Source organism: Lactuca virosa, chromosome 5 (assembly GCF_052849685.1).
Source record: "Lactuca virosa cultivar CGN04683 chromosome 5, Lactuca_virosa_CGN04683_v6, whole genome shotgun sequence".
Taxonomy (NCBI): Eukaryota; Viridiplantae; Streptophyta; class Magnoliopsida; order Asterales; family Asteraceae; genus Lactuca; species Lactuca virosa.
The window spans coordinates 328,189,814-328,202,004 of record NC_136430.1 but is presented as its reverse complement, the minus strand read 5'-3'; the positions used below and the strand labels follow the sequence as shown (position 1 = coordinate 328,202,004).

At 33.0% G+C, this 12,191-nt stretch overlaps 1 pseudogene; it reads right to left on the bottom strand.

Moving 5' to 3' along the window:
- Positions 1 to 4,592: 4,592 nt before the first annotated feature.
- On the bottom strand, positions 4,593 to 6,212 carry LOC145115458 (uncharacterized protein At4g06744 pseudogene; annotated as a pseudogene).
- Between the last annotated feature and the right edge of the window lie 5,979 nt (positions 6,213 to 12,191).

Genomic DNA, 12,191 nt, shown 5'->3' with positions numbered 1-12,191 from the left:
ATTAACTACATATAGTCACATGTGATTCATTATATGAGAATAACTATTGAATAAAAAACACAAAAACAAATCTTCTCAATGTTTATCATATGTGATTATATACACAAGAACACCTATTGAATCAAGAACATGAAAATAAATCTTTTTCACATAAATCATATGTGACTAAATACATATAATCACATGTTATTAAATACACGAGACCAACTATTGAACTAAAAACACAAAAAAAAAATATTGTTTACATAAATCATATGTGATTAAATACATATAATAACATGTGATTATATGTACCTAATCATATATGATTTATGTGGACTATATTCATTGTTTATTTCTTGATTCAATAGTTGTACTCATGTACATAATCACATGTGATTATATGTATCAAGTCACATATGATTATATTGATAATATTCATTTTCGTATTTTTGATTCAATATTTTTTGTCATGTATTTAATCATATGTGATTGTATGTATTTAATCACATATGATTAATGTGGAAAAAGAAAGAATATTGAATCGAAAACACGAATCTTGTGTACACTACATAAATCATATGTGACTAAGATGCTGTTTGTTTTTTTGAAGCAAAAATCCATAAAGTCTACGGACCACCTCTACAACCCTCTGCAATAGAAGAAGTGGACCAAACGGCTGCAGACTGTAATAAGAAGCGTGTTTGTTTTTTTATCATCTGCATGCTGCTACATATATTAAAAAATTAAAATAAACTGATTTTATAATCTGAAAATAGTTTTTTAATACCGAAAGTTTAATAATGTATGACATTTCGGCAAGGATTTATGATATTTTAGCAAAAAATAATGATATCTTAACAAAAAAATAAAGATATTTTAGCATAAAATAATGATATTTCATCAAAAAATTATTATTATTCAATATAAAAGAAAAAAAGAAAAAAAAAATTCAACAAGAATAAACAGAAAAAAAATGAAAAAAAATGTGAAATAAGATTTCATTAATATATAATCAATATTTTAGCAAGAAAAAAAAAGAAGAAGAAGAAGAGGTTGGAAGAAGTAGGAAGAGGCAAAACAAGTGTTGCACCAAAAAGAACACACGCAGATGTTTTTTAATCCGAAGACTTCAGAAAAACAAACAGCTGCAAGATGAAAAGTGTTGCGCGTGTGCTTCGCCGCGCAGCAATAAGAGGTCTGAAGAGGTTTTTTCCAAAAATCAAACAACACCTAAATGTAGAAGAACAATTATTGAACAATACTGAGAAAAGGAATATTGTGCATATAAAGCATATCTGGTTAGATACATATAATCTCATGTAATTAAATACATAAGAACAACAACTGAATCGAGAACGCGAAAATGAATATTTTTCACATAAATTCTATGTGATTAGATACATATAATCACATGTGATTATATGCATTTAATCATATATGATATATGTGGACAATATTTTTCTTTGTGTTCTCGATTCAATAGTTGGTCTCGTGTATATAATCATATGTGATTATATGTATCTAATCACATATGATTTATATAGACATCATTCTTTTTTGTCCATAAAAATCATATGTGATTAGATACATATAATCACATGTGATTATATGTATTTAATCACATATGATTAAAGTTGACAAAGAACAATTACTAAATCGAGAATGTGATTATGAATCGTATCCACATAAATCATTGTGATTGGATACATATAATCATATGTGATTATATATATATTTAATTAGATATGATTTATGTAGACTATTTATTTATGTGGTTTTGATTGAATAATTGGTTTTATGTATTTAATCACATGTGATTATATTTATATATAATCACATATGATTTGAGGTGGACAAGATTTACTTTGCCTTCTCGATTCAATAGTTGTGCTCCTGTATTTAATCACATGTGATAATACATATAATCACATGTGCTAAAACACATGAGAACAACTATTGAATCGAAAAAGCGAAAATGAATTATGTCCACATAAATAATATGTGATTAGATTCATATAATCACATGTGATTAGATGTATTTAATCACATATGTTTAATGTGGACAAAGATTTGTTTTCGCATTCTTGATTCAATATTTGTTATCGTGCATATAAATATGTAATCATATGTGGTTATATGTATCTAATCACATATAATTTATATAGACAATATTCGTTTTCTCTAAATAAAATCATATGTGATTAGAAACATATAATCACATCTGATTAAATGTATTTCATCACATATGATTAAAGTGGAAAAAACAATTATAAAATCGAGAGCACAAAAATGAATCTTAGCCACATAAATCATATGTGATTAGACACATATAATCATATGTGATTATATGTATCTAATCACATATGATTTATGTGGACATTATTCATTTTTATGTTCTTGATTCAATAATTGTTCTCGTGTATTTAATCACATGTGATTATACGTATCTAATCACATATGATTTATATAAATAATATTCAAATTCGCGTTCTCAATTCAAAATTTGTTATCATGTATTTAATCTAGTTGTTATCATGTATTTAATCATATGTCATTTTATATATATAATCACATACAATTAATATAGACAAAGAACAACTATTGAATCGAAAACACAAAAATGAATCTTGTGCATATAAGGCATATGTGATTAGATCATATAATCACATATGATTTAATACATGAGAATAATTAACGAATTGAGAACGCGGAAATGAATCTTGTATGCTTGTCGCACTAGAGAATAAACTACATTATGCATTTTCTTGTTCACTCTACCGGATTAGGGTATTCATGAATAATAACATAAAATAAGTAATGCCTACATAATAGGAGAGTTATTATAACTCACCTCCATGAACTTGAAAATTAGCTAGCTTGAGATAGATGGATCATTTCCTTTCCGAGAACTACACAACAATTATAACATTATTTAGCTTGTGATTTATTGTATTACTCTTATAAAACTTATGTACATATTTCCTTATTTTCTCTTTGATTGCAGTGCTCTGTTTGGGATCTGTTTTCTTACCTTCAACCCAATCTTAAATTTCGATACAATAATATTGGCAAATTTTCCGCTTTTATATTTTCATAAATATAAAGATCTCGTTCTAACGATTTTTGGTTGATTTTATATTAAATTTACAAGTTAGTAACTTTAAACTGTGACTTTCTGGACCACTCAACACTCTTCGAACAAACTGTACCAATATACTAAGAATTATATCAGTCCCTTTATATGTGGGAAACTATATACCCATATCTAACTATAGGATTTGGAATTTTGGCATTTGGAGTTCTGATGAATTTATTATGATTTTTTGAAAACAATGCATGAAATTTGTGACAACATGGACCAGCCTGAGAAGATTGCCAATTTTACCCCTCAAGGAGTTGGAATTTCGAAATGTGATTCAAAGTTTGAAGAAACTAGACACACTAAAATTTCCGGTAAACTAAGTCTCATGATTTTTAGATGTTCTTATTGACATGCAGGAATTTAAGTTGGAGGACAGATTTGGGAAAATTGATCATAATAACTTCTAAATCACTTTTGGTGTTCTATTAAGGAATTAATGGTTAAGCCTTAAGTTTATCACCTTTAACATGATTGTTGGTTACTTATTAGGCTATAGAGATGTGAAATTCAATTTATCTAAGGGCCTTAATGCTTGGCTTAATGAGGGTTCAAAGTTAAGGATTTTCACATAAAATGCCACTTTCACACTTATTAGGTTCTTTCAGACAATATAACAAACAGCTTGTGTGCATGAAATCCTACAGTTATCATCAACTCTCTAATAGACTCCAATCCAACCCCTGGAGCTTACTATTTTCAATAAAAACAATCTAGTTGTACACATAATTCCTCACAAAAGCAAGCAAATGAACAAGCAAGTTTGTAATTCATCAACTACAGGAAAATATAAAGGAATTTTTCAAATAGAACGTCTTTTATGATGTGAAATCAAGTATTAGACACTCGATTAGTCGTTCATTATAAGCTTAATTTCATGAATTTCGTGATAAATCGAGTCAATTTAGGTTGAAAAAACGCAGGTGTATATACTTACAAAATACTACCTGGAAGCTTTCATAGACCGTCTTTGTAGGGATCAACTTCACTGTCGATTGAGACTTGCGGAAGAGATAGTTAACGACCAGCTCCGTCGATGGTGATGGTGATTCAAATTACACACAAAGATATTTAGAGAGACAAAGATATGTACAGAGAGAAATATGAGAGAGATACGTAGAGAGAGAAAGATATGTAGAGTGAGAAATAGAAGAGAGATACGTAGAGAGAGAAATATGAGAGAGATACGTATAGAGAGAAAGAGGAGAAAGAATGTCTATAAAAATAAAAATAAAGTTCTAATTATGTTTTAATGAAATTAAGATATTTTTTTAATATATATCATTAAAATTTCAACATTTAAAAATTAATAGTCAAAATTTGTTCTCAAATGTCTCGTAATAAGAAATGTTTTCGATTGAACGTATTTATATATATATATATATATATATATATATATATATATATATATATATATATATATATAGTTTATGATCACATATAATATTAATAGTTTACAATACATTGATAATTATACACAACACTAATCAGCAAAATTTCCCAAACTTGATGAGAATTGCCGATTAATTTTATTTATGAAATAAGAAATAATAATATTCGGTCACTTTCACGAATTTAAATCTAATTATACACATCACCGATTGATTAATTTGGCGAAAGAGCACCATAACTTCGCCATAGAGGAGCCGGTGCCGGCGACGGAGTAGCCCATTGAACGTTGGACGCCTCCAACTGATCATTACTAGAATACCCTTTGGAGCAAGGTATATATGTCAGAGATTTTTTATCAGGGCAAGATGGAAGATTCGAAAAGAAACGAGCACAATCTGTCGGTGATCTTTGATTCGGAAGATCCAAAATGCAGTTCATCTTCACATCAAGAATTTCTTTCTTGATCAGTTCCCGGCACCGGGGCCCAACCTGAGTGAAATAATTATACGATACAGTGAAATTCGACAGTTCCGGAAGGTTGCACACCGCCTCTGGCACCTCGTTGTAGAACTTATTGTGAGCCAAGTTCAGAAGCTCCATTTTCTCTAAGCACTGAAACGAGTGCGGGATTGGGCCTGTTAGATCGTTGAATCCGACGTCGAACACTGTGGATTTCTTCAAAAGTCCGATCTCATACGGCAAACAACCGGTTAACTGGTTGTTCAAGAAAAGAACCTCCTGTAGGGTTTTGGCAGCTCTACCAATGCTCTTAGAGATTTCACCAATGAAGTGGTTGTTAGCTAGGGTTAAATAAAGCGCGGTGGTTGAGCCAAGGCTTTCGGGGAGTGTTTGCTTGAAATTGTTGTTGTTGATGAATAGCAAGTCGAGGTCGAGAAGGAAGACATCTGGATGTACTACGCCGGAAAAGGTGTTGAACCTGAGGTCGAGGAATACTAACTTCTTGGCATGGAGGACTTGGTAGGGAAAGCTACCGGTAAATTTGTTGTTACTGAGGTCGAGCTCTAATAAGTAGCGGAGTGTGCCGATATCAGCGGGGATGGAGCCAGTGAAGTTATTGGAATTTGCATGGAAAAATGCGATATCTTTCAAACCGGTTAGAAATTCGGTCAGGGTTAGATTTGGTCCATACAAATTCCTGTTGTTGAAGTTGACGCCGGCGATGCCCCTTTGTTTAACATCCGGTACCACGTCGCAAATGAACCCTTGGTAATCGCAAATATTCTTGCCTTTCCATGTTTTCGTAATTCCTGTGGGATCGCTTGTCACTTTGTTTTTGAAGGCTTGGATTACTTTAAAGTCTCTTTGTTGTAGCATGTTGGCGAAACCATCGAAGAAACCACCTGGTGGTGATGGCGTCTGTGGTGGTTTTGGTGGACGTGGTGATGGCGGAGGTGGTGGTGGTGGTGGTGATAGACTTGGTGACGGAGGAGGCGGTGGTTTCCGTGATGGCGGTTTTGTTGATGGTGGTGGCGGACATGGAGGTGGAGGTGGAGGGGGGCAATCTTGAAATTCCGGTGGTGGCGACGACGGAGCACCAACACCTATGATTATCTCAAGTGTTTCTCTAGGAGTAACAGCTTCGCCATTGATAGCAAAGAGAAGAGTGATGCAAATCGAGAGTGGAATTGCATGAAGGCCGCCCATCTCTGATCCGAGGAAGTTCAGTGAATGAAAAAAAGATAACGAATTTGTATAAATAATAGAGTCACGGGCATCATATTGATGTAAACTTGTCTTTTTCCTCTCATTTGTTTCCCAAATGTTTAATTTAGTGAAAATGCTAATACGCCAGCCATAAAGATAAAGTATTGGTTCAGCCGATAACCTAGCAAACAAACAACACCTTAATTATATTTAAGACACAATTATGGTGTACGTAGTTTGATCAGTAATATATTAGCTGAACTGGCAACTAGGTTCTATATTAATCAACTAAGTTCTATATTAATCTTAATCTACTCGGTCACACCAGTCAACCCCACCCAAACAAATTACTGGTTCTGGTTTTCATTTTGCTTGAGTTTTGTACTTAATTTCAACAAAATGCTTATCGGCGTCTCCTGCTTAAAAAAACACTAGATAATTAATATAGGAATAATAGGATTTATTGTGTTTGTGGCGAAATTGAAGCAGTATAAACACGAGGGACTGTTTTGCTGTTTTATCATAAGTGATATTCATGTATTAAATAGTTTAATTTAAAAAAAAAATTAAATATAAATGTCAAAATATTTGAGAATTTTAAATTTATAAGAAAATAAGAAAAATAATAATTTATTATAATGTAAATGCTTTTTATCTTTTAAATTTAAACAAATAATTTAAATAAAGAAAAAAAAAACTAATGAGCTTTAAATTTGAGATTTTTTGAAAATTAAAAGGTAAGTTTATTAGTGAAATTAATATTCATTTATTACTATATTTATTACGATTATTACATTAAAATATGAGATATATACACTAAAGTCCCAATATTTTCATTGATTTGACAAAAAGTCCTAAACTTTATTTTTTTTACAGTAAAGTCCTAACTACCAACAGTTTTTGACACTTTTACCCTTTTTTTCCGGTTAGCCGGTAATTAGGACTTTTTTTTGTCAAAATAATAACGTTCAGGAATGTGGAGACAAATTATATAAATGCAAACAACACATGCCTAGTCAAAAGGGTGTGAATGTGGAGAAGGGCTAAGAAGGGCAATTTCATTTTTTCCGGTTTCTTAGTTCTCCATTTTTAGGTCTGCAAAAAGCCAACATAACCCTGAGTTTTTCTTTCTTTCTTAATTATCTCTATTTTTTTCAATATCAGGTTGTTGAGATTAAAAAAATCATTTAACAAGAAGCAAACGTTAAGGATTTCAATAGTATCTACCTGACTAGAGCAGATTTCAATAACTCTCATGCTTAAAGACTATCATACCATTAAATTTCTAACAAAAAAAAGGATATATACACTAAAGATCCAATATTTTTCCTTCGATTTGACAAAAAAGTCCTAAACTTTATTTTTTTGACAGTAAAATTCTAATACACGATTTGACAAGAAAGCCCTAAACTTTATTATTTTGACAAAAAAGTCGTAATTACCGGCTAACCGGAAAAAAGGATAAAAGTGTCAAAAACTGCCGGTAGTTAGAACTTTACTGTCAAAAAAATAAAGTTAAGGACTTTCTTGTCAAATCGATGAAAATATTGGGACTTTAGTGTATATATATCCCTTAAAATATTATATGGAATTTAATAAAACAGAAAAACTTATAAAATGACATGTGGAAAAAAATTTAATTCAAAATAACCACAAAATGACATTTGGCAAACTGAATGAGAGTATGACAAGTGGCAAAAACACCTCCATTTATTAGAGAGGATTTATCCACTTTTTTTTTCAAATATCACAATTTCCCGGTATTGCCTTTATTTTCCGGTTACCATTAATTTGACTGGGTTTGTCATGTGGTTGATGACTTGGACATTGGCTGACGTGTTTTAATGTTGCCACATTAGTGGCTCAGCTCGTTAAAATGCATCAACAATATTAACACATAAAATGAGCCTATGCTCATAGGGCATTTGACCTGAGTCGAGTCAAGTATTGTCATGTTCAAAACTCGACTCAAGTTTAAAACTCGACTCGAGTAAAAAACTTGAACTCGAAACTCAATTCGAGCCTTACTTTTAAACTCGGGCTCGAGCTCGATAAAGTAATCGATATTTTCGAGCCCGACTCGACTCGACTCGATTAATTAGTTATTAAAAAAATAAAATTACATAAAATTTGTAATAGTAATAAGATTAAACTCGTGAACTCAAATCAACTTGATTCAAATTATGTAAATTTGAATAAAATAACGGGTAAGTATAAATATGACAAAGCTCGAATAAGCTTGCGAGCTTCATGAGCCGAGTAATCCAATACTCAAGCTCGACACGATAATATATTCAAGTAGTTAGAGCTTGAGCTCGACTTGATTCAAACCGAGTCGATTTCGAATGTTTTTCGAGTCGGTCCAAAGTATCTCACGAATTGGCTCGACTCGATTCTACCCATACTTGCTCATATTCAAACATGGAACCTCACAAACGTTTACACAATGCCCTAACCATTGGGCCAAGATACATTTTTTTGTAAATACATCATTGCACATTAATGGCGTGTTCAGTATGGAGCGTTTAGGAGCGTTAAAGAGCTTCTAGCGTTTGACAAAACGCTCCATTTTGAATTGAAAGTCTTGTTTGACACTACAAGCTTCTAGTGTTTAGTTAAAAAAAACGCTCCAAATCCAAATGCTACGTCACGTAGCGTTTAACAAAACGCTACCCGCTACAAGCTACCCGTTACCAGCTAGTTTTGCCGAACACACCCTAAATATGTTATGTAGTAATTTGCTAAAATTAAAACAAATTATCGAAAGAGACTTACAAACCTCATCCTTGTGACCATTTTTAGTTGAATGATAGAATATATATCTCTTTTAACAAAAAATAAACCTAAAATTGTCACTTACCCTTTTATTAAACAGACTATTGTACACCATCAATCTTTTCCAATCTCTATTTCTTTTTATTTCCGTCTTAAAATGTTGTTGCATATTAGAAAATATAGAAATTAATTTTTTCTATTGTATTTGGCAACAATATAAATTATTAATTAATTTCAAACTTCAAATCCCCTAATATTAAACAATATCTTTATTTGTTTAGATATTTTTTGTAACGCCCGCAAATTCGGGCTAGTCAATTTAGAGACAATGAACATCAAAAATGAGTTTTTGATGAAAGATTATTTAGAAGGAGTAATCTTAACCAAGCGATATTATATGTTACAAGGGTTCCGTACATATAAAGAACGCCGAAATCTGAGTTATAACGAAGAAGTTATGGCTCGTCGAAGTTTCGCGGAAAAATCGGCACGACACCGGGAAACGTAAATAGTGAATTTACGATAGAGGACTTTTTAGCCTTAGAAATCTAAACAAAAGTTGTAGTATACGTTAAACCAAGAGTGTATATAAAAAGAACGCGTAAATCTGACTTCGTATGAGGAAGTTATGATTTTTCTAAGATTTGGCTTAGCAGTGCACAGCCCGAAACTCGAATTTGAGATCGAGCAGTTTTTGGCCAACGCGAACTAAATTAGAATTTAAGATCTCATTAATAGGAACTCAATGATAAAAAGACAGACGAAAACGGAGTCTGTATTACGAATTTTACGCGGACATTTAACAGTATAATCTCCTCGTACTGTTAAATTTAAGATCGATCGATAATTAGCCGACGAAGTCAAAATGAAATTTGTAGATCTTATTTTTACCTACGTGTGGATATAAATAACGTCGAAAATGGAGCTCGTATGCCAATGTTATGAATTTTTTGAAAATCGGCTGATTTCCACCCTATGTGCGATGCCACGTGTCAACACCAGGTTGTGACTTGGTGCCCAAGCCAGTTCACGACGTGAATTAACCCCGATTTATTCACACCTTTCAATCCATCCCTCTCTCTCTAGAACCTCTATCCAGCCTCTAAAACCCCCCTAAAGCCTAGGTAAACCCCCTAGCACCCGAATGAAGCCCCGAGGCTCCCGGAGGCTCCGAGAAAAGAGCCTTTCGTCTCGGGAACGCTGCTCCAGCAAAGCCCGGTTTTGAGAAAAAACCCGCTGTAAGTGAGTTACGCCTACCCTATCTTTAAATATAGATTATATATAAATATAATATCGTTATTATGAACCTATAAATAAGATTTATTAGTGATTCAAAGTCATTATACTGATTGATCTACTTACGGGAATGATGTCTAGGCTGTGATTTAGTGAGGTGTTTAAAGTGAGATTTCCAAACAGTATACTTCGTATACCAAACGGACCCTACCTCCGATATGATCCTACCTGGTTGTTCCTTACTTGATAGATCATGAAGTGGACTTTGAGTTAATGATGAATCTAGACTAATAATTAGTCGCAATGAATATTAGACTAAAGTCTACTGGTAATGATACTAGGTTTCGTCGAAAGAAAATAAATTAATAGAAGTGAAGCGCTGTCTGAGTTCGGAATCACCACCTTAAAAAGTGAGTGCATAGTTACTTTCATCTTACACATAGATATGAAGTATTTAATATAAATTACATGCTATGTGTGAATCTTATCTGTATATACTTGCTATGCTGGATGAACAATTTTATACATGTTTTAAATGATTTAAACTGTATATATATTTTATATCTACAAAATATGTTGGGTAAACATGGGTAGATGAAATATGAGTCAGATGATGAGGTGAGAGGTGAAATAGACTATGAGGTGAGGGTTAGAGGTGGACGATGTGAGAAGCCTTTTACCCAAATGTTGGCCCCGTCATCTAGCAGAATATGGATGACAACCACAGACTATTCTAGACAGTTCAGTGGAACACTAGCATGCTCGCAACCTGTAGGTGTTGTGAACGATGTGTTCACTGGTGTACTCTAAAAACCCATTGACATGTATTGCGAGTGAACTCTCGAAAATGATACTGTCAATAAACGAGATAACCCTGGCAGCTGTGCCCGAAAGACAATATCGGCAGCTGCGCCTCATAGAGAATGTCACAATTCTGGCAGCTGCGCCTAAGGGATAGAACTAGCAGATGTGCTTGACAGCTGTGTCATAGGCAACGATGGACTTCGTGCCTACTCCTTAGGACAATTCTTAGGAATGAATTAACGAGGAATAGTCGATTCTTAGGGTAGATCCTTAAGAGTAAAGACGATAATGAGGATGGGTAATTGGGTTAATTTTTTGATGTTTAAACATAATAATTATATTATTGTGGGTTGAAAACCCTATGTACTCACCATGTTTCCCAACCTGACCCACTCATGCTTATTTGTATCACAGGTGTCGATATGAAGCTACTTTACACTGATAGATTTAAAAGAGATGTAGATCACTAGTGTAAATGAATGTAAGTTCTGTTTATGCTTATGTTTCGGTATTGACGATGACATCCCAATATTTTAAAAATGAATAAAATACATTTCTTCGGAAATGATTTGATAACGTATTTATCATGTTTTTTTGGGAACAAATTCCGCATTACATTTCTTTAAAAGATACTCTGATTTTCAAAATAAAGCATAAACAAATCGGTCTTTTTTGGCCGTGAAAATGGGGATGTCACATTTGGTATCAGAGCATTAGTTTAAGCGAACTAGGAATATGGATTTATTTCTAGACTTAAACTTAGAATGCTAAGAGATGATCGTGAGGAGTGTGTCTAATAAAATTTAGGTAATACACCTGAATAGACACAAGCACTAGCTAATTTAGGGAAAATGCCTAACATGCTTTTATGTGCTAAATGATTTATGATGCTTTATGATGCTATCGTCTGATCGGATCTATGGTCTGTTGCCAACTGGATCTGGAAATTTTATGTGTTCTGATTTCTAAACGTTTACTTACGGTATTAGAACTGGCATGTAACTTTTCGGAGTGATAGGGAAATTTACACGTCGATCGTAAATAAAATCTTTCCTATCTTAATTCTCGTCACTACACACCGAACGTCCGACTTGGTGTATAGATCGACATGGTGAGCACTCGAAGCGGATTTGGAAGCGGTAACCCGCAGCCCGAACCACAAGTAATTGAGCATGTGCCAGAGGTAGCAGTTGCACCC